Source organism: Poecilia mexicana, unplaced genomic scaffold (assembly GCF_051168715.1).
Source record: "Poecilia mexicana isolate PSO_F unplaced genomic scaffold, ASM5116871v1 scaffold_23, whole genome shotgun sequence".
NCBI lineage: Eukaryota > Metazoa > Chordata > Actinopteri > Cyprinodontiformes > Poeciliidae > Poecilia > Poecilia mexicana.
This window is the reverse complement of record NW_028263392.1, coordinates 7,012,928-7,033,929: the sequence shown is the minus strand read 5'-3', so window position 1 is coordinate 7,033,929 and position 21,002 is coordinate 7,012,928. Positions and strand designations below refer to the sequence as shown.

The following is a 21,002-nucleotide window of genomic DNA, read 5'->3' as shown; positions in this document are numbered from 1 at the left end:
GTATCACATGTATGGCGTAAACTCATTTGTCTTTGTCCAAACTGAGTTTAATAACTTAGCCATCTACTGCAGGTAAGATAATTATTACTTGCATCCTCTCCAAAAGACCCCGCTTCGGGAAAAGCTCCTCTCTGCTTTACATGGAAATGTTTAAAACATCAAACATGGAGGGTAAAAAGCCTCGCTTTAAAGTGGGTTTCTAAGTGACTATTGCTGGTTGGCACTTCTACAAGGTTTCCATATGTATAATTTATGTGAGTGCTTTTTAAATATGAGCATAGCTTTCGCTCCAGTTTGTGTGGCACAACAGTACACATGCTGCGTCTTGCCGCTAAACGCGAAGTGGCTCGGACATTTAATGGAAATAATCTGCTTGGATTGATCTCCCGGGTTTGCTCGCCCTCGCAGGTTGTCATTCTGTGTTAAAGAGGAACTCCAGTGAATTTCACATGACATACATGCAGCCACCATATGGAACAATGGTGCCCAATCACCCTTTAGCCGGGGGGCCCCGGAGCGGCGAATGACGTAGCAGTTTGTTTCAGTCTTTCTTCTTTTTTTTTTTTAAGGTCACATTGACTTGCAGCGGCACTGAAGATGAGCTGTAAAAGTATGGAAATGAGAACTGAAGAAATGAGTCAATTTAACATTTTCTTTAGAATGCATGTGCATTGGGGGTGAAAAACTTAGAATGTGTTTTTTTTATTTTTTTTTTATTAGGGAATAAATGTAACTAAATGATAAAATAGAATTCCTCTGCAGAGATTAATGGTTCAGTTAATTGATAATTAACTTTTTACCCTTTGGAAAATAATTAACAGCTCTTCCAGCCATGTTTAGTTATTGAGTGGCATTTCTAAACAAACAAAAAATAATAATAATCTTTATGCCAATGACAGAGCTGTTTAAAAAAAAAAAAAGAAAAAGAAAAAGGTATGCTAACAATGGTGGTGAAATGGCTCTCCAGGGATTTCCACAGTGTTCTTAAGGTTCTACTGAGGAGACAGTTGTGTTCAGAAGTTTATGCATCTGAACCTCCAGATTTTCTGACCTGGGTTGCGTTCATACAAGAGGTCTTGATGCTTAATTTAGATTTAAGGTCCCTTAAATCTGTCTTTTTTTGTTGTTGCTATGCGTACCTGTGAATGATACACCTGTGAAAACGGTCCACGTCCCCAAAGCGACCCGCATGCGCAGAAGAGGAACGTCGACGTCACGCGGCAGCGCATCGCTTATCGCCCTGACGACGGATGGAGCCGCTTAAAGGGTCGATTTTAAAGTTTGTTCAGCAACGGGAGTCGACGGTCGCGTCACAAGATCACAACAACACGAGGGGAGATAACGTGTTAGCCATTGTCTCCCCTCAACGATGGAGACTTCTTTCATCTCACGTTAATGACATAACAGCCGGATAAAATGCAAATGCAACAGTTCAGACTGCAGACGCTTTGAAAACTTTCGGGTAAGATAACATTTTTTGGAGGGTCGAAAAGATTGGAATTAGGTCGTTCAGACCAAACCTGTTGTATGTCAAAACATCTAGCTTTGTCAAATCTTCAACCAGTTAAATTCACTACCTGTGGTCAGTGACACCAGTGCTTCAGCATGTACCAGTTCATGAATGGCTCTAGTCTCCTTGGTTGTTTCTGCTTCTGATGTTTTGGAAGACTTGGTTCCGCTGGAATATTCTTGACTGCATAGCTTCTCTACTTGTGATGTTTTTTTTTGTTTGTTTGTTTGTTTGTTTGTTTTGCAAAGTCATTGTATTTCGTTCACGATGACAAAAACCAACACAATAAGACGGGCTCTAAAGCTTGAACAATATAAGGTCATGCTGCCATATTCTGATTTTTTTTTTTTTTTATCCACATAAACTCAATTCACAGCAAACATATCCTGTTATTCACCCCAAGAGTATATGTTTAATATTAGCGTTTTGGTGCCCAAAAATTTCCAAAAAGTCATAATTTATTCAATAAAACCGGTCTTTGGAAATTATGCCGTTTTAATCTCAGTCGGTATTCATTTTAATTCCAAGCCTCCAAAGAAGCCAGATCAAACTATTAGGTATCAGTCTAAAAAAAATTTAATTTGGTGCTTTTTTTCCACCAAATATTACCTTTTGGGAATATTTCTTTAGATTCAAGAGGGAGATAAAGGCTGATCTTTGACCATTTGCTCCACTTATTCAAAGTGAGGAGGAAATTTCACTGCTTAAGGCCGTGGCACGAGTTTAACATCTCACTGATGCATATTTCATTCTCATTGAGCACATGCAAATTAGCAAACGGTGTCACTTTTGAGCACTGGCCCATTTTCTGGCATGTTGATTCGAGTGCCCCAGTAATTCCCCCTCTCTCTCTCTCTGTGTCACTCTCTCTTTCCCTCTTTCTCTTTACATCTGAGGAAAATATGACAGGCAGAGGTGACGGCATGGCTTGAAAGCTGTCTGAACCGCTTTTCCCCTCCGAGGTACCTTCTCTTCCGAGAAACGGGGAGGTACATTTCATTCACAATCGAAGCAATTACCGGCCGACCGACTGCTTGATTTCGGGCACACGTGTTTAGATTACGGCAGACGGAAAACACGATAATCACGCTGGATGTAATTTTCATTTAAGGCTCAGAAAACTATTCAATTAGGGTTTTTTTTGTTTTTTATTGGCTGCCTATGAATAATCAAGCCACGTCTTCGGTTCTCTTCCAAGACTGGCGCATGCAGTGGGAGAGATTCTTTTATTTCTAAGAATGGGTTAAGAACAATAGAACACGCCTTTGTGTTATGTTTATTATCAATACCATCTGGCGACTTGCAAACATATTTTCATTTGGAAATACAAGAAGAAAAAAAAAAAAGGCCTCATTGAGTTTGTTTAATCGCACGAAACCCTAATTAATGAGCAGTAAGTGTCCATGACAACAAGCTTTCAAAAATGGGAATGAAATGAAGTGAATAACTTAATCTTTTGAAAAGCTATTTAGGGGGGAAAATAATAAAGAACTGCTTTCTGTGTTTTGTTTTGTTTTTTTATCACTTCACTATGTGTTTAACCATTGCGGTTTGAAAATGAGGACTGGCCGATGTAATTTGCACAGGAATTGAGATGTTTATCAGCAATGACTCGTGCGGACTTTGGCGTGAGATGTTTCCAAACGCTGCTTCTGTTTGACCTCCGTGATTAAGTGTTGTTGGGTTCGTTGGGTTCGTAGCAGTGATTTTAGGAGCAAAACAGAGCCAATTGCTTTTTCTCTTCTTGGAGATGGAAAGTCTTTGAGGTGTGGCGCTGCAGTGGGTTTCTTGCCTAACTGGATTAGGGCTTTGAGGTTGATGTGTAACATCTGACTGACTACAGCCAAAAAAAAGAGCTGGTAATGCAAAAAAAAAAAAAAACAACAAAAATCCCCCCTAAAAAATAAATTAAATTTCAACTAATTGTCGGTCAGTGTGACGCTCCTTATCCCACGTTTTACAGTGAGGCATGGTGTGTTCAGTGCAATGTGCAGTATTAGATTTCTGCCAAATACAGTGTTTTGTAATTGTGCTAAAAAGTTCCACTTTGGTCTAATTATTTGCACAGATTGCCTTCTTCCACATGTTTACTGTGTCCCCAAAATGCTTTAAATAAATCCCCTAGCTTTAAATATTAACTGATTAAACTGTAGAAGCATCAAATGTTTTTTTCTTCCTGCATATTTAAACTTGTTTTTTTTTTTTCTTTTTCTTCCCTAGTAGAATTATATTCAGTAGTTGGATCATTTCTCTGGAAATGTGCTGGTGCTTTCTTTTTTTTTTTTTTTAGATTCCCTTTATTCTTAAGTGTGTCACTGGCATCTCATCAATATAAATGAATGTAAGCTGATAAATGCCAATTCTCACATGTTTGTCATTCATAAGAACAATGATATCCCAAAGTGGAATCTGTGGGGAAAGAACAGAACATGACACAGAATATTTACTACTGATGGTATCGGTTAACAACATTTGAGAATGTATGGTGGAAAAACAGCGCTCGGTTTGTTAATTGTCATTTATTTCTGAATTAACATAGCTATGCGAGGTTATCATTTTTGTAATTTTCAAACAAAAAAATGACCTCTTTTGTTGTTGCTCTGTAGACCAAAAATGTACATGTTTTTGAGACTGCATTGCATTTCCAGGGAGACATTTTGAGCGGTTATAATGTTCGGTGGTGAAACAATATGATCTGACTTGATAGGAGAAACTGTTCAGGGTTTACTATCGTTCATTTTTAGCTTACGCTGGGAATGTTGGGAAAATTCTCCTGTTCACCTCTCTTTTTCAGTTTTTACATAACTTTGGTTGTTTATGCCCCTTTGATCACAAAGTTTCTACCCATGTTCCACCAGTGGCACAGGAACCACAGTTTGATGACAGTGGAGGCAGTAAAATGGAAACAGGTTGGTCCCAGAGAGAAGCTTTCCTCCAGTGACCAGGAGCAGGTGGTTGCTGCCCTCAAAATGTCAAAAGAGATTCTATATGAACCATGTCTGTGGGCAGCTATGGAGGAAATCCAAGATGTGTGAATGGAAGCAGAAAACCCCATTAATACAAAAAAGAAACGAAAAACACTAAAACCTGCATCCTCAAGTCCCCCTGGTAACCACAGTTGTTAAAAGCTAAACTGTAGCTAGTTTTTTATGAAGCTAGCAGCTTAAGCTAACAGCCTTACGCCGGTCCAAACATCTGAGTCAGCGGCTCAAATGTTTGGAAGCTTTATATTAGCTTACATTTGAACATTTTAAGCTAATATACCTCTGTAATCTGTTAGCTAGAAGAAAAAAAAGCCCAGACCAAGCTGCTTATTAGAATACAAGCATGCTAGCATAACACAACCACACTGCTAATGGCTGGTTTAAGCAGGGGGAAAAAAAAAAAAAAATGACAGCAGCATATTTTGCTAAAGTGCAGCTTAGCTTGTGATCTTACACAGGTTCAGCTTCTTTGCTTCTAAATCTCTTTCCCCCCCCACCCAGTTTTGGTGGGAGTTCAAGAGTAAACACGTCTCCTCCGTTGCTAATACTTCGGAAGAGTGATGAAGACTTAGGTTGAACATGATTGGTGGGTTAGCGCTTAAGCACCGGAGCTCGCCGAAGTCAGAATATGCAAAGAGAGACTACTGGTCGGCGGTAATCCCCCTGACGAGGATTACCCATGTCTTTCATGCTAGATTAAAGGGTCCCATGATACCCTGCTGTGCTGTCTGAGTCCTGATGTGGAATCAATGCTCTGGATGATAAATTATCGGCATCGTCGTTGTTGTCTTGTCCTTTAGGTGCTGGGTTTGAAGTTTCCTCCCCAGATTTGTTTTTAACGGTTAAAAAAAAACCCTAACTATTGTACAAATATTCAAATCTAACCACAAATTCACTTTTGGATTTAGGTTTGGCATTTAACTGGAACCTTATCACACCTTATGTGCTCAAAGCAGAACCACTAAACAGCAGCTTTCTGCCAAGAAAAAAAATCTTAGTTTCAAATTTTTTTTGTTCCTCATTAGAGCTAAACAAGTTGCCGTTTTGAAATAATGGACTGAACACTAACCCCCTTTTTCAGACTAAATCTCGGACATTGTTTGAAACTCTCTCAGCTGTCTCTTGGTTTTCTTGATGCTGTTTGTTTGCTGATGCTTTCTGATGCCTTTGGAGAACTGTTGTATTTTTTTTAGGTATATCAGATTAGAAGGAGCATTTGCTTCCCCATGAATGTGTTTTGATAAGTCTGATATTATGATATAATTGCGGCCAGGCTGAATGGTATTTTACATGCCCGGTTATAAAAAGAATGTTTGTATTTCTTTTTTTTTTTTTTTTCTGTCAAATTATACTAAGGTTGTAAAATGAATCGGGGACAGGGAGGGGAAACTGCATGAAGGGAGATGGCGAACCTTCATGGCGTACAGATGCGTCCAGGCTGCATATTCTCACAGAAGCGCATCTCCAGAGGGCAATCAAAAGCCAACATGGTGTCTATTTAAAACGTCCAACCAACTGCTTACATCTGCTCACTCTGAGGTACATTTGCCCAAGGAGGAATGAAGGAAGAAGACAAAAAAAAAACACATTAAGGAGACTAAACTTGACACAAATCTCATAAAAAATTTGGATTATTTTTAATATTTTCTTTAATAATTCATTTATTTCTGCTTCACCGTGACCGAGGAGTGTTTAGGGATGTTTATCCAGGCGATTTGTTCCCTCTAATTCCACATCTTTTTTTTCTGTTTGTTACGAATCCAAGGGCTTTTGGAAAAGAAAAAAAAAAAAAAAGCGGGAAGATGGGAAGGAGGAGGGGCTCTGTACGAGCGTCTGAGAAGGAAGGGTTGGGGGGAGGATTGTTGTGGGAGTTAATCCACTCGTTTTCTTGTGTTCCTGCCTCTTCAGCACATTCCCTCTCTCCTCTTCTCCCTCCATCCTTCCTTCTCTCCTCCTTTCCTTTATATTTTTGGAAACATCTCATTCTCTTGAATCAGGCCCGGCGCGCTCACGAAGTCTCCGTCTAGCAAGCTCTCGCCTCCTCATCGTCCTCCTCCTCCTCTCCGTCGTCTCTCTCTCTCTCTCTCTCTGCTGTTTATGATATTAAAACATCAAGAGAGCCAAAGCAAGAGAGGGGTGGGAAGAAAAAAAAAACAACCTAATCTCTTATGCAGATTGACAGAAGTGAGAATAGGTGATTGATAAGCCATTAATTTGCAGTACTTACATACCTGACAGGTAACTGATGGATGTATCCGCATCTGTTGGCTTAATGGGTTGGTCAGAGGGGTCCCACAGAAAGTGACGGGCTGAAATTTTTCCAGATTAAAACTCAGCATTTCGGAAGCAGAATCGATGCGATATTAACGCTGCGGACACATTTTTGGCATTCATCTTAATTTGTCAAACGGCGTTGGCAGCGGCGCTGACTGATGACGCCCAACTTGACTGATAGTTGTGTCACTTGCTCTAGTTTTTGCACAGCCGACGTTTATCGGCTCGCTTTTTATTACATTTTCTCAAGTAGTAATTAGCATGCATGCAATGCTGTGCCATTTTTCTTTCTTTTTTTTTTTCTCTTGCAAACAAGGCCGGGCACTTCCAGGAAAATCTGCTAAATGAGGTTCGCCTGGAAACTATAGTGTCAACTTGCGGCGTCCTGCTGGTACAACTTCAGAAATGCATGTGGGATTAAATGGCTTCCTATACGGAGCGATACATTTGCTTGTTCTTTAAATCGTTTGTATCGGCTTGAGTGCCTGTTTCCGACCTTCAGCGAGCGCTGGAGTCGTTTACAGGGAAGTCAGTTGATCTAAGTTTGAGCCCAAGGTTTGGGGGGAAAAAAGGTGGGAGCAGAGCCCCTGCTCCTCTGCATGGAAAGGCGTCAGTTAAGGTGGTCGGAGAGTCTGGATGCATTTCTCTGGAGTGGCTGTAGTAGGAGAAGAAAGGCATGGCAACCCAATATCTCGACATTTAGACAATATTAAATAATAAATTAAATATCTTTCGGTTGTTTTTGTTTGGCCCAGATTTAATTAAAGCTCAGTTTGCAGCACATCCGATACATAATTTTTTTGTGAGATTGGTATATTGTGTGTCCTTTGTTGGAATTCTAGTGACTTTTTGTGATATGGGATATTGTGCAGTTACATTCCCTACGTGGTAGTTATTCAAACTGACGCTGAACATAATAGAGTGCAAATACGCAGCATGAAAAGTGTTGTGCAGATGAAGCTGAGTGAATCAGAAGCCCGTTGTTATGTGCCTTTCAGTTTCTATGGAAGCCTATTACCATTTTCCAATGTCAAAAAACCCCCCGACTTTCTTTGCTTTTTCAGTATGAGCACAAACTTCTGAACAATGTGTTCACCTGAAAAATATTTCCCTTCCACTTTAGAACATGGTCACCGCAGCGAAGGGGAAAAAAAAAAAAAACAATTTTCTGCCTTCTGTGTTCAAAGGATTCAATTTTCCTCTTGAGGAATTATATTTGCTACATAGATGTAATAACTTTCCAACAGACTGATTGCACTGTTGTTATTTGTACGATTTATACACCTATAGCAAAGCTGCACTCGCACACTATACAAGTCAGTGCTGTGTGATTTACCTCTGGTGTCATCAGCGGCGCTTTATTTGCAGCACAATGATTATCATTGGGGTTTAGCCATGCTTTGTGCTTTGTTGTTTCTTTTCTAAAGCAATTTGTATCTATGTATTGATGTTTGGCAAAGAGTAAAATGGCTGCGAAGCTGAAATGTTACCGACGGAGTCGTCGTCGTCGTCATTCTTCAGGAGAGGGACAAACGGCAACGCAGTAGAAGTTCTGTAATCACACAAAATACTTTTATACGTAGACTTTTTTTTTTTTTCAGCACATTACGAAATATGCGACAACAGCTGAGTGCTTATAAAATTAAGCTCGCTGCTCATACGTAAGATCCTTGGGAACTTTGTTACTTCACTATGTGTTGTCAGATCAGGTTTATGTTCAAATAATCCAACAATATCTTTTTAGCTATTGTAATTGATTACGATATTATTTTGTTCCTATTAGGAAGTCATTAAAAACAAGAAAATTATTTATTTTTTTATTTATTTATTTTTATCCTGCATGTACTTGCAATTTCATAAAACAATTTTATTTCCTGTTGGTGTTTGACATTGTCCCATGGGCATCTTGCTGACTGTTTTGGCTCATTTTAACTTACTTAAGGTGAACGATTCGAGCGTTTCACAGCTCGGGGGACTGATGAGGAGAAAGGGTTTCCCAGTCAAAGTCTGAGCCGCTGCATTGCAGCAAGTTTCTGTTCGAAAGCTGTTCACTTTCCTCACTTTCTCCAAGAGCAGGAAAGAAGTCGGAGAGATTGATGTCTGTAAATGACCGACTATCAGCTTCTTATGCTCGAGTGTTGCATTAAAAATTCAATTCCACAAAATTCTTGGCAGGAATCTGTCTGGCAGCAGGAGCTTTTTATTAATGATTCAAGCCGATCCCCTAATATTCTAATTGTCTCGAGAACCTTTGCCAGTATATTTCAGAGTCGATCATCTCTGCAGTTTTGGTGAAAACAGCAAGACCACATTGAACATTTACGTGATTTTTTATTTTTAGTATTATTATTATTATTTCTTCACAGATTCTGTTTTAGCATGTCGCTTCATGGCGGTTTGACTGAGCCGTCTCTTGTGGGTGGGAAGCATCGCCGCAGCTCCTCGAGGGGTCAACTGTTTTCCACGGCTAAATTAGATCAGATATTCTGATCGCTCACTGAAATTTATTTCAATTAACGCCAGAGTCTCTTCGGCGCTGGCAGCCGACAGATGGTCTCAATTCCATTCAAGGGGAGGCTGGCAGCACCAAAGGGACAGCCGAGAACAGACGACAGGTAACGAGGAACTGCTTCGAACTGACGAGTCGGTTTCTGTCACAAAATGTTTACACTGTTTTCTCAGGAGGATCTTGGTGCAGATTTTTCTGAATGTCACATGACCGTTTTTGGGGGTTGTTATGTTTGCATGGACCATAGTACTGATTGGCCAAGTAGCTCAAAGAGTTTGGGGCAGGAAAACGTTCTCGGAGATTATTGCGACACTACAACATCTTTTCATGCGCCACATCGCTGTACATGTAGAAACACCTTTGGTTTGTTTTGTCAGAAAATCCACCAAGTGTTGGATGTTTGGAAAAGGGGAAAAACAAGATAGCGAGCGACGGCGTGAAAACAATCTAATCAGTGAGCGTGAGATAAATCAGGAAACGTAACATAAAATACTTGGGGGAATGTAGTGTTAATACAATCAGTTCCATCAGCAGCTTGCACAGCGGCTGAGGGCTGCGGTGTGTCACTGATATGATTACCTACTCATCCAGGCCTCTGATCTCATTGTTCTCTGACACGGAAGATAATACATGCATAATAATGCGGGACTGTGCTGGAAATAAAGATTTGATTTTTGCGGTGGGGAAACGTGGTAGCTTCCCTCGTTTGTCACGTATAAACGAGTCAAACGGTTAGTGGGAAAAGTAGATTTTTTTTTTTTTTTAAGACTTGTATTGTCAATGAAGAATAGTGGCATAATTTAAAATTACAACAAAACATTTCACAGCTTCATTTGGTTTGGTACACGTTCACGCTGCTTTATAAAAAAAAAAAGCGTTCAGTTATAGCTACATAATTGGGGCGCTAGCAAAAAAAAAAAAGCCCATGATAAGCAACGAGCGGGGGAGTGGACTGTATCGCATGCTTCTCTGCATAAGTAAGATAAACAGAACAAACAAAAAAGATGGCAGAGAAAGAGAGACTTTAAGAAGCAGCTCCACAGACACAGAGAACAGTCTTACAGAGAGATCAACAGGAGTTTTGCTTGTTTGGCCCTCACTAGAGTTCAGGTGAGCTTTTTCACCTACCGTAGATGAAACCTGTTGTCATGAGGTGACAAACTCTGGTCTGTTTACAGTCGAACAAACAATTTTGATGTGAAAGCGCACCAAGAGTCCACTCACCCCTTTGATAGGGTGCAGCTTTGCTCTCGACTAACCAGTTCGTCCGGCCTCTGGATCAAGATTGGTCAAATAAAATCACCAGACATACCCCAGGTACGATAAGTTTCTTCTGCAGAATGTCTGGGCTTTGATAGAGTGATTAGCGATCAGGAGGAAGATCTCCATAGAGGTTCTGCTCCTCCCTATCAAAAAAGACACAGGCCCTCTTTCTGGGAGGGAGACTAAAGACGTGCTAAAAGGACTACACATCCCTTTTGCCTTTTGGAACACCTTGGGATTCCATGGAACGAGGTGGGGAGCGTCACTGGGAGAGGGAACGTGTCGGTCTCCCACCTGGACCCGTTGTGCCGGCGACCCAATCCGGGCTTAGCGGAAGACAATAAATGGATTAATGGCTTAGCTTCCAAACTACCACTAATTAGCTATGACTTTGTTGTTCACAAGAGGCTTCCTGAACAGCTAACGGCTTTAGAAAAACAATGCACTAGTGTTGGTTACTGTTGTTGCTTAGCAACAACTGAAACCCAATTCTGGTGTTTCATTTTTTTTTCTTTCTTTCTTAGAAACGCCATGTATAATTCGAACTGCACTTCAGTATGTAATTTTCAGAGCCAAGGTAGGGCGGTCACATTTCTCACTGAGCTAAAGCTTAATTGTCCTAGAGATGTCGAGAGGTGGATATCGTGGCCTGCTTCATTTCAGTAGCATGTACTTGGCAATCGTATGCCAAAAAGAAACACAGTCGAATGAAGTACTTATGCTGGCCTTTTCGTGGTGTGATGCAAGCATTGCTGTTGGTGAGACAATGTGTCGAATACACAAAGATGAGGAAGAAAACAAAAGAATCATTGATGTGTGCATCGAGAGAGAGAGAGAAAAACAAACAAACATGCAAAGAGCGACCTACCTGCCACATTGTTTATTGAAATTAACAGCAAATGATGAAAGATTCCCGTCGCAAAATCCCGGTCGTCTGCCGTCGTCGCTGTCAAACCGAATTATTGTGAGACGCGAGAAACAACCCGTTTCTGAATGTGAACGTTGTGGTGATTTAGTTAAAAGAGAATCAAACAGTTATGGAGTTTATGGAAATAATTTTCTTTAAATCAGTAGGAGAAGCCTTGGTTCGGCGTCCTGAGCTCTAAGATGTGTTTTATTTTGGAGGTTGATATAATGGAAGATGAAATTATGCCTAAATGTGGATTAATTAACTTATTTATTTTTTCTTCTTGGTGCAACGTTTACCAAGGCTTCGGTAATGTCACACTCGTGTCTATTTTTTGATTGGTAGTCTGTCCTTCCTTGAACCTACAGCGCAAACGCTGAAAAATAAAGCCTATGCATAATTGAATCACCTGGACCAAAATAACTCCACCATGTCAGTGCAAAAAAAAAAAACATTCTCCGAGGTACTGTGATTGTAATCACGGAGCATGAACAAAGGGGGATGTTATGTCGTAGAGCGGAGCGGTGGCCCGGTCTTTCTGAAGAATAGAATAAAGCAGAACCAAATAATGCTGGTGACGGTTTATTCACTGGCCAGGACCACAAAGGAAAGGTTATCAAACGGTGTTTGAATCAACATGTAAAAGTCGAAATCCCAAAATTATTTGGATTTCGGTGCTGATGGGAGAACGTTAATCCAGAAGATTTCAGGTGTAGTCGATGAAGCGTATTGTAACAATGGAACTTAAGTAACTAAAAGCCAGACTAGTGGATCATTTGAACAGTCCTTAATGGTTAATTTTTTTAGGTTTTGTTCACTTCTTTAAGTTCCATGTTATGTGGATGGAATATGCACCGGACTAAGCGTTACATTTCTTGGTAATAAATCACTGAAATGATAAACTCCCTTCTGCCTCCTACGAATGCGACGTTGGTTGTAGACCATTTTCATCCGAGTCTCTGACTGTCCAGATGCTGATTTGTTTGTTTTTTAATAGAAAAAAATTCAGAAACCTCTATCCATAGTTGTGCAGGCAGAGTCTTAGTTTGAACTTTCTTCTTGATACTCCCCAATCAATGTAAAACAACAATCCACCAAATCTTCTAAGTTGTCATTTGCTTCACGGAGAAGTCGTAAACCTGCTTCCACAGCCGAGTGATCCGAGCGAGCCGATCCCATCGAGTGAGAAAAAGGAAGCCGTTCGATTGGATAGCGGGCGCCATCCGTTCCCACCCTGACCGCAGACATGCAGGTTACAGTGTCCCTGTCTGACTTTATCTCTCAGAGCACCGGCTCGTCTTCAGACCCAAGGTTTCAGGCCCGGCTCTCGCTCAAGATAAAGCCTGAAATAGACCACTCTCGCTGACAGCGAGGCGGCGTTAGATAAGGCTGTTGTGTCCACAGCTTGGAGCTGGAAATGGAGAGGGAGCGCAGAGGAGAGAGAGAGTGTATGCATGAGCAAGTAAGCAGAATACAGTTGTGAGATTGCAATTCCGTTGAAGGGTTCTGCTGTATGTGTTCGGCCTCCGACCCCCTTGTTCAAACACAGATAAAAGGAGGAGAAGTTATAGAACTGCACAAATCTTTTGCGCCCTTGCTTTTCTCGCCGATTGATTGCGCCTATTGACCCGTGTGGCTTAAAGCCCGAGCCAATTTGGTCACCCTGGCTTACGGAGATAAGAAAATTACCTTTTTTGCAACGCGCACGCTTGCGCGTAAATGCACGCCGGCACGCGTGCATACCGAGGTGAACGGGCTCGACGGCGGCGTTTTATTAAGCCTCCGCCAGACGCCGAGCAGCAAAAAGTGCATCTGAAATGGCTTTCCTGCGTTGGCATGCGGAAGCCAATCAATAATTGTGTGTCTTAGTAAATTAGATCCTGCAGACAAGAGGCAGTAGTCAGCAGAGCCATCCCAGAGTAACCCCTTGCCTGGTTAGTTCATTCTTCATTAGACAATGGCCCGGAGTAATTGAATTGGCCTGTACAAGCTGAGGGCTTGGCCTTCGCTTTTTCGCCTTTGACAGCATATATTCAGATCTGATGGCTGTAGACCAGAGCCAAGAGCCCATTTATGACGGAGAGCCAAAGTTAAGACACTTAAAAGTACATCTGCAATCAAATACCTTTAGTTTAATGTTCACATCCTTGGGATTGATAATCAATAGGATGCTGGTCCGTTGAAGTTAGAACTACGAATCAATGTCTCGTGACTGAACAAAATCAGATTTTTATCATACTTCTGTACTATCCTCACTCATTATTCCAGAGTTGACTATCACAATGGCCAGACAATGGGAACACATGGGTGGATGGATGGGAGCATGTGATGCCTAGATTTCCATCATTTGCCTCTACATGAACTACGTTTTTGTGATATTCCCAAATTCATTATTTGTTTTTATCAGCAGTTGGCACGAACCTAGGAGTATTTGACGTTTTCAATGTTTTGTTGAAAATATCGACTGCCACATCCATCTGACTGAGTTTTTTGTGTGTTTTTTTTTCTTAGGTTTCTTGAATCGTTTTATTTAATTTCCTTGTCAATTTCACCTAGTCAACAATTTTAATGGTGAAAAACCTCAGGACGTTTCAGAAAATGCGCCCAAGTTGGGACTCGGATTTTAAATCAGATTTGTTTTTCAAAATAAGATGGAGGTCAAGGTTATATATTTTCCCTCCCGTTTTAGCCTGGCAGGTCTGCTGGGAGACCTCTGTCTGTTGTCAGCGGTCAAAGGTCAAGAGTTTGTGTAGATCCTGAGCAGGTGAGTAGAGACCAAGGGAAATCACATTCAGTGTTAAATATTTTGTTTTATTTTTTAAAAGGTAAATGTTTTAAGCGCGTTCTAGAAAGGGCGGGAAAAGTCTTAAATTGAGTCATCTTTACTTTCAACCTTAAAAAGTCTAGTCAAATATGCAACAAAAGATCTTCAATTCAATTTAGATCAGTTTGTAAGTTTGCTATTTCAGTGCTTCTTGCACTAGCAGAAAGTTCTGTTGCACAACTAAACTGCTGGTAAAAACATACGTATGCTAAGTTTAGTTTTTACTCGAGCGGTTTCCAGTTTTTTGTCTGATACGTAAAAAACAAAACATCCATTGGTAAATGTGGCCATAATTCCTTTTGACATGGGCAGCCAAGGGGAAAGAATATGAGGGCTCAAAAGAAAAGAAGGCAGCGAATGACAGTTTAGAAAGAGAGAGAGTTTCTGCCTTGCTGAAAAACACCAGCAAGAAGATGCACCCAATTTATATTGTTCTCAAAATGGCTAATGAGAATAAAACAGACGGGGAAACAGCGATCACCAAGTGACGCTGTTTCCATTTTCGGTGTGTCCGACAGTGTATTCATTTCATTTCATGCTTTTATTCGGTGTTTCTCCGTGACGAGGGAGACGAGAGAGGTGCTTCTCTCCCAGTGCAGCTTGCATGGGAATTTGGTTTGTCGCTTCTAGGAAAGTGTTTCAGGAAGAAATGACAACCTGTGTGTCTGTTAAAGGGATGATCCAGAATTTTTAAAGTGAAGTTCTGTTAGAAGTGGCAATGTTCATAAAATACTAGGAGATGCACCAATTTATCGGCGCAGATTTTCTGAATCTTTTGGAGATGGGTGATCGGACGATACTTGCACGTGAAGCCGATCTTATCGTCCGATTTTATCTACCTCAAGAAAGGTCTAGAGGTTTGAATGATTAACCAGCCCACCACCATCTGCACTTTTTCAGTTAACAATAGTCCCCCCACTTTTTTACCAACTCAGCAACTTTATTGCTATTCTGAGTGACATATCAGTCAAAAAAAAATAAATAAAAATCAGTATCGGCCAAAATCAGAATCGACAGATCAAACTTTTTAAAGACTGCTGATCAGCAAATGGACGGAAAACTGCAATCGGTGCGACGCTACAAAATAAGTGCCTATTTCACATCTTGAATTTATACCACTAGTTTGCATTATCTCCATACAACATAAAAATTTACCTAAGAAAAACTCTGAACTATCCCTTTAAACTAACCGGAACATATGGATGTAGCTCACTGTTTTTTTCTGTTCTTTATTACTCCTAATCTTATTTTTATTTTCCTTTTTCCACTTTGTAAACATATCTCATATCTCTGTTGCTGTCACCCGCTACTCTCATCCGCTCTTTTGTTTATCCCTTCATCTCTTCCTGTACCTTTCAACCCCCCCTCCCCCACTTCTCTTTCACTGCTGCAGCCTGGGAATCTGCCACCATCCATCGCAAGCAGCAGGTAATGGATCGAGCGAGCGCGGGACCTGATGTGGCTGCGGATGAGCCGGCCCCGTGGGCGTGAGAGTGGGTGTTCAAATGGATTTGGAGAAGCTCGCCTGGAGTACCAGCACACCTAGAACTTAGTGTTCACTCCTCGGTGCCAAACCCTTCACATCTCCTCATTTCTTCCCTCAAAGACAAAACAAAAACAAACCCGTGACAGCAGGGTGCCGGAATGCTGTTGTCGGGTTGGTTAGGGGACATTTTGATGCTATCAGGACTCTCTTTCTCGGCACTCTCTAATCCCGGCAGTGTTGCAAAAGCACTCTGTTCTACTTTCTCGCTGTGATTGCTGAAGCATAGATCAGGAGCCTTATAAAGGTAGCACCCACCCCGATGTCACTATATCGCTGCTGGAAATCATAAATTGTTTGAGTGCGTCTTGCTACCGGTGTACGCCATGTGTTCAGAGCAGTTGTGGAGTGCAGAGTAAATGGCTCCAAACTAAAAGATGAAAAAAAAAAAAAAAAACTACAGGATGCTGCACTCTCCACAGAATCCTAGCAGAACACCGGAAGCTAATACTTACAAACATCTGTTAATAAATAAAGGATGAAGATGAAATACTTGTACGGGCCACTCTAGAACAGATGTTATTTATAGCGTCATAGAGCTACGGTCTCCATCACGGCTGATGAAATTTAATATGAGACGTTTATTTTGCAATATCCTAAAGGTACATAGTCGTGTATTACAACTTTATGGATTTTTTAAGCTACGTTTTGTCATATTTTGTCTAATTTTGCATGTATTTTTGGGGGAGGATTTCATGGAATAGGCCGACACAAATTAATAGGACGCAATGTGGCAAAATGACCAGAAGGGCAGAAGGGAAACCTTAGTGTTTCCAACCCTGCACCTTTATTATGAACTGTCAAAAGAAAAACTTTGAGTTATTCAGGGTTTTCTTTTTGTTGTTTTCTATTATGGTCCACCAAGAAGCCATTCACAGTACAATTAAGAATTTGTAAAAAAAAACAACAAAAAAACAAAAAACCTTTTAACAACGACTGTTTTTCTTTGCATATACAAACAAAATGAAGAATCTAAATGGACCAAAAAGAGAGGAATGCTCTCATATAAAAGATTTACATTTACAAGACAGCTGGAACTCTAAATTCCAGTTTCCTTAAACTGAACTGATGGGTATTTTCTGTCTGTGAGAGATCCATGTGTCATTTTATGTGTTTGTGTACACTGAAAATGTTTGGCCTTGGACCAAATGAAAATGCATCCTGGCATTGAAAACGTTTTTTTTTTCTTTTTTTTTTTTTCTTGGTTTATTAGAACACATTTTGGGGGCGGGAGGGTGGCAGCATGTGCTCATGTGGCTGCACTTGAGAGCAATGATGGGAGGGCACAGCGGCCGCCTGCAGGCACCGGCGGCAGCACATTGTCGGGGGCGAATACGAGGCCAGACACCTGTTCTCCCAAAATGAATTATGAAATGAAGACAAGCATCCACTGTTCTCTGCGCGTTTGGGCAAACTGGGGGCGAGGCCAAAGACCTGGGGAGAAACAAAATGAAGGCGCACGTTAAGCAACGAGACAGCCAGAGGAAGAAATCAAGGTTATGAGTCCTTGTTAACTTTAATAGACTCTGATGAAGCCGAATGGAATTCGAATAGATTTTTCTGCTGCGTGCTTCCCCTTTGTGCCGATGCAACTAAATTAAAATAACTGCAGAGAGTCATTTAAATCTTATGAAATATCGCTGTTCATGAGCACGCTGCCAGTTGCCCCATAAAGTGAAGATGTAGCTGCTGTTATTTATACACGAGTCAGACATGCTTTGTCCCACGTTAGCTCGCGTCCCTATTTTATTTCACAATGCGAACACAACCGCAGCACAAGGTAGTCAGTGATTCTGCAGCGCTAGATTTTGTAAGCAAATTTACCTCCAGTGGGTAACAAAAAAAAAAAAAAAAAAAAAGCAACAACCACAAATTGGCTCCAACCGATGCTCACGTAACGTATAATTTATTCACACCTTTCTATTAATGCTCCTGTTGGGATCTGAAGTATATGTTTGCTGAGGCTATATAATTACAGGTCGCTCAGCGTGTCAGCTGTGCAACTCCCAGAAAAGAATGAAAGCTCATTTCTTCAAGGAAAAGACGGGGATTTGAGAAAAGGTGTCCAATTTTAAAATGCATTCGGTTTTGATTGCTGAAGTTTAACCTCGCTGCGCTGGTGAAATTTGAGTGCGCATATTCAGCTGGGGGAAAAATAGATTGCTTCTATTTAACGATATCCATGGGGCGGCACTTTACGCCTTCCTTAAATAAACAAAAATTCAATGAAATAAGTGAGGTGTTTTGTTTTGCTCTGTCAAATTGATCAGTTTTTTTTACAACCTTTTCAACTTTAATCTAAAACTTTGTTTTTATTTGTTTTGTGGGGCGTAGGTATGTTGTCCCATCGAGGCACGTTTCTGGTAGCTAATCTTAAAAATCGGACAAGAGAAATGCGTGTTGGATCTTTGTGAGTCAGAGAATTATGACCAGAAAGTAGCTTCTCCAATGTAATCGTCTGAAAAATTCAAATAACTGGAAGTGCGACAAACGAGGCTTGATTAGCACTCAAGTTTATCTTACAGTGAGCAATAAAGAAGTTGGCAAGGAAGGTAAAAACCTCAGACAGAAACTGCCATTTCCTGCTTCCTGTTTTGTCCTTACTTAATCCATAGTATGCATCAAACGTGCTTACAATGTTGGTAATTGGTGTTGGAGACGAAAACAATCTTAAAATGTCAGTTCTTTGAACAGTGTGTTCTTTTTTCTCTTTTCCTACTGAATGCGTTAGTCTGATTACGGTAGATGAAAAACAATACATAGATCCAATGGGCTTCTATGTTCCAGGCAGCTACAGACAGTGATCTAAGTCATATAGTATGACATCATCGTCAGATCTCATAATTGCACTTCTAAAAACTAATCCTGTTAGAAACCGTTCCTAGAAGAGTTGTAGCATCTGACACCATGTTAAACTAAATAGATTAAGAATTTAATTCCACCAAACTGCATATATAAGTATGGAGGAAGACAATCAAATACTAACAGCAATATAGCGTAGCTGGACATGCCTATGTGGATAAATAAACAGGTAAATCTGCCTGGTAGTAACCGACAACCTTGTAATTTCCTATGGATCAATAAAGTACCACCTTACCTAACCTACTATTGATAGCAGTCCAGCTACAGCAGCTAGTCCAATAACGCAACACTTAAGTGAAAATTGGCATTGCCTGCTGTCTAAACATTGCGAGTACTTGACCGAAATACAAAAGGAAAAAGAAGTCTGAGCAAAGATTTCCGTTGATGTCTTAAATGTGGTTGCAGATTTGTAAGGGTTGATCAAAAGGGTTGAGAAAACAGACTTTTAATGACTGTCTTGGCGAAATTTTGAATAGGACGTATGGTCTAATAGAAAATACTTCAGAAAGAACACCTGCTTTTCTTTTTTGTCAAAATATGACTATGCCAGTGTGTTTCATTTTACTAAACAAACATATTTAAGCCGTATCCAGCTTTATAGCATATTGATGTTTGAGCTGCATTAAAGTTTAAACCGTTTCATTCTTTTAGAATGAGCAGTCATTACAAAATAATGACTGTCGCGTTTATTTTTAAAGTCTAATCACTGGAGATAATCACACAATGAATACCAGCGGAATGATAGGAGACGGCAAAGGTGTCGTCGCCACTGCTTTTATGCCGAGGATAGACGGTGTGCAAGTCAGCTAAAGGTACTATCCATGTAAGGTTACCAATAACAACCCACTTCTAACATGAAGACGTTGGCGGCTCGCATATCAACGAACCACAGGCGTGTATCATCTCAGTGTTTTTCAGCCACAGGAGCCAGGTTTCCGTCTAATAGAAAATACGATCCGACGTCTTCACCGCATCATGTGGGTCAAGGTTGTGGCGTGGCTACTGATACGACAATCTGCTTGTCTCCAGTCTTTTCAAATGTAGCCGTCTACAAAAGCGGGGTCACGTTGCAGGCATGACGACATCAGCGACGAAAAGTGTGCAGTCAGTGTTGGAGGGTATGCCGGATTGCACGTTATACGAGGATCAGAGGAACTTGCATGATGCAAATCTCTTGCTGAGTAAGCCCGGGGCCAATTTAGCGCAACAATGTAATTTGAACGCTCAAAGATGAATGACACAGTGGGTATACTTGTCGAGACTAATACACTATCAATCCATGACGGCGGCGCCGGAAGAAATTTGTATATATTTAACTGCGTTGCCTTGCAAACGCATTATACCCTTGAACTTTTACGTACACATTACAGCCACAAGCTTCACTGCATTTTATTGGGCTATGATTTGATAGACGAAAACAGAGTAGTACGTGCTAAAAAAGAAAGTGGAGAGAAAAATGGAGATCAACACTTAGATCAACATTTTTCATTAATCTTTTTAGTATCGGAGCAAGAGAGAAACTCCTGTTAGTTTATAAATTACTTATCCTTCTCCGTATTAAACATGGCGAACCAATATGTAGCTCTGTACTTTTACCTTGTCTTTCTTTTGGTTTGTTGTTTCCTTCTAGGTCATGCAAAGCACTTTAAACTGCCTTGTTGCTGAAAATGTGCTACATAAATAAAATGACATTTTAAAACAAGCTGAAGTTGTCTTGGTAATGTAACTGAATGCAGAAACTTTTTGCACTGCTTTTTTTTTTAATCACTAAATACTATTTTTATTTGAAATCAAACCAATCCAACGCTAGCCCCCCCCCCAAAATATTGCATCTCGAGATCAAATATCTTTGCTCTGTCCAGTCGGAGTCCATGCAAAGGAGTGACAGCGCCTCAGAGTACCATTAGTATTCCATCATCGAATGTATTAAACGCGCAGGAATGTCAATTTGCATAGCATGTCAGGCCCAGCTGGAGGGAGGCGGCGGGTCTGTCTGTCTCCCTGCGTATTTGTCTAAAGACGGGACGTGGTTGACACTCTCAGGAGGTGTGAATTCCCTGCTTGTGATTAATTTAGCCCTTCCTGTGGAGGCAGCCTGCCACGAACATTTACCGGGGCCCAGTTTAACTCCAATCAACATGTTCACAGCGAATGCCATCTGGTGGTTTGATTCTGACAAATTACCCCCGCATGTTGTGCTTGATAATGCCTCAAAAAACTGCCGTGTTTATTCTCACTTTGGTGGTTTGTTACTGTGCAAGCAGGGCGGAAAACATTGGCTCCATGTTCCGCCGAGCTGACGATGAAGAGAAACCAGACAGGCGAC

The 21,002-nt window shown here is 40.8% G+C and overlaps 1 long non-coding RNA gene across 1 annotated transcript; it reads left to right on the top strand.

Annotated features, from left to right (window-relative positions):
* Positions 1 to 124: 124 nt before the first annotated feature.
* On the top strand, positions 125 to 17,680 carry LOC106916716 (uncharacterized). The gene is made up of 2 exons (XR_001418048.2): positions 125 to 1,462; positions 15,665 to 17,680. It is a non-coding gene; the product is annotated as an uncharacterized LOC106916716 (long non-coding RNA).
* Positions 17,681 to 21,002: the final 3,322 nt, after the last annotated feature.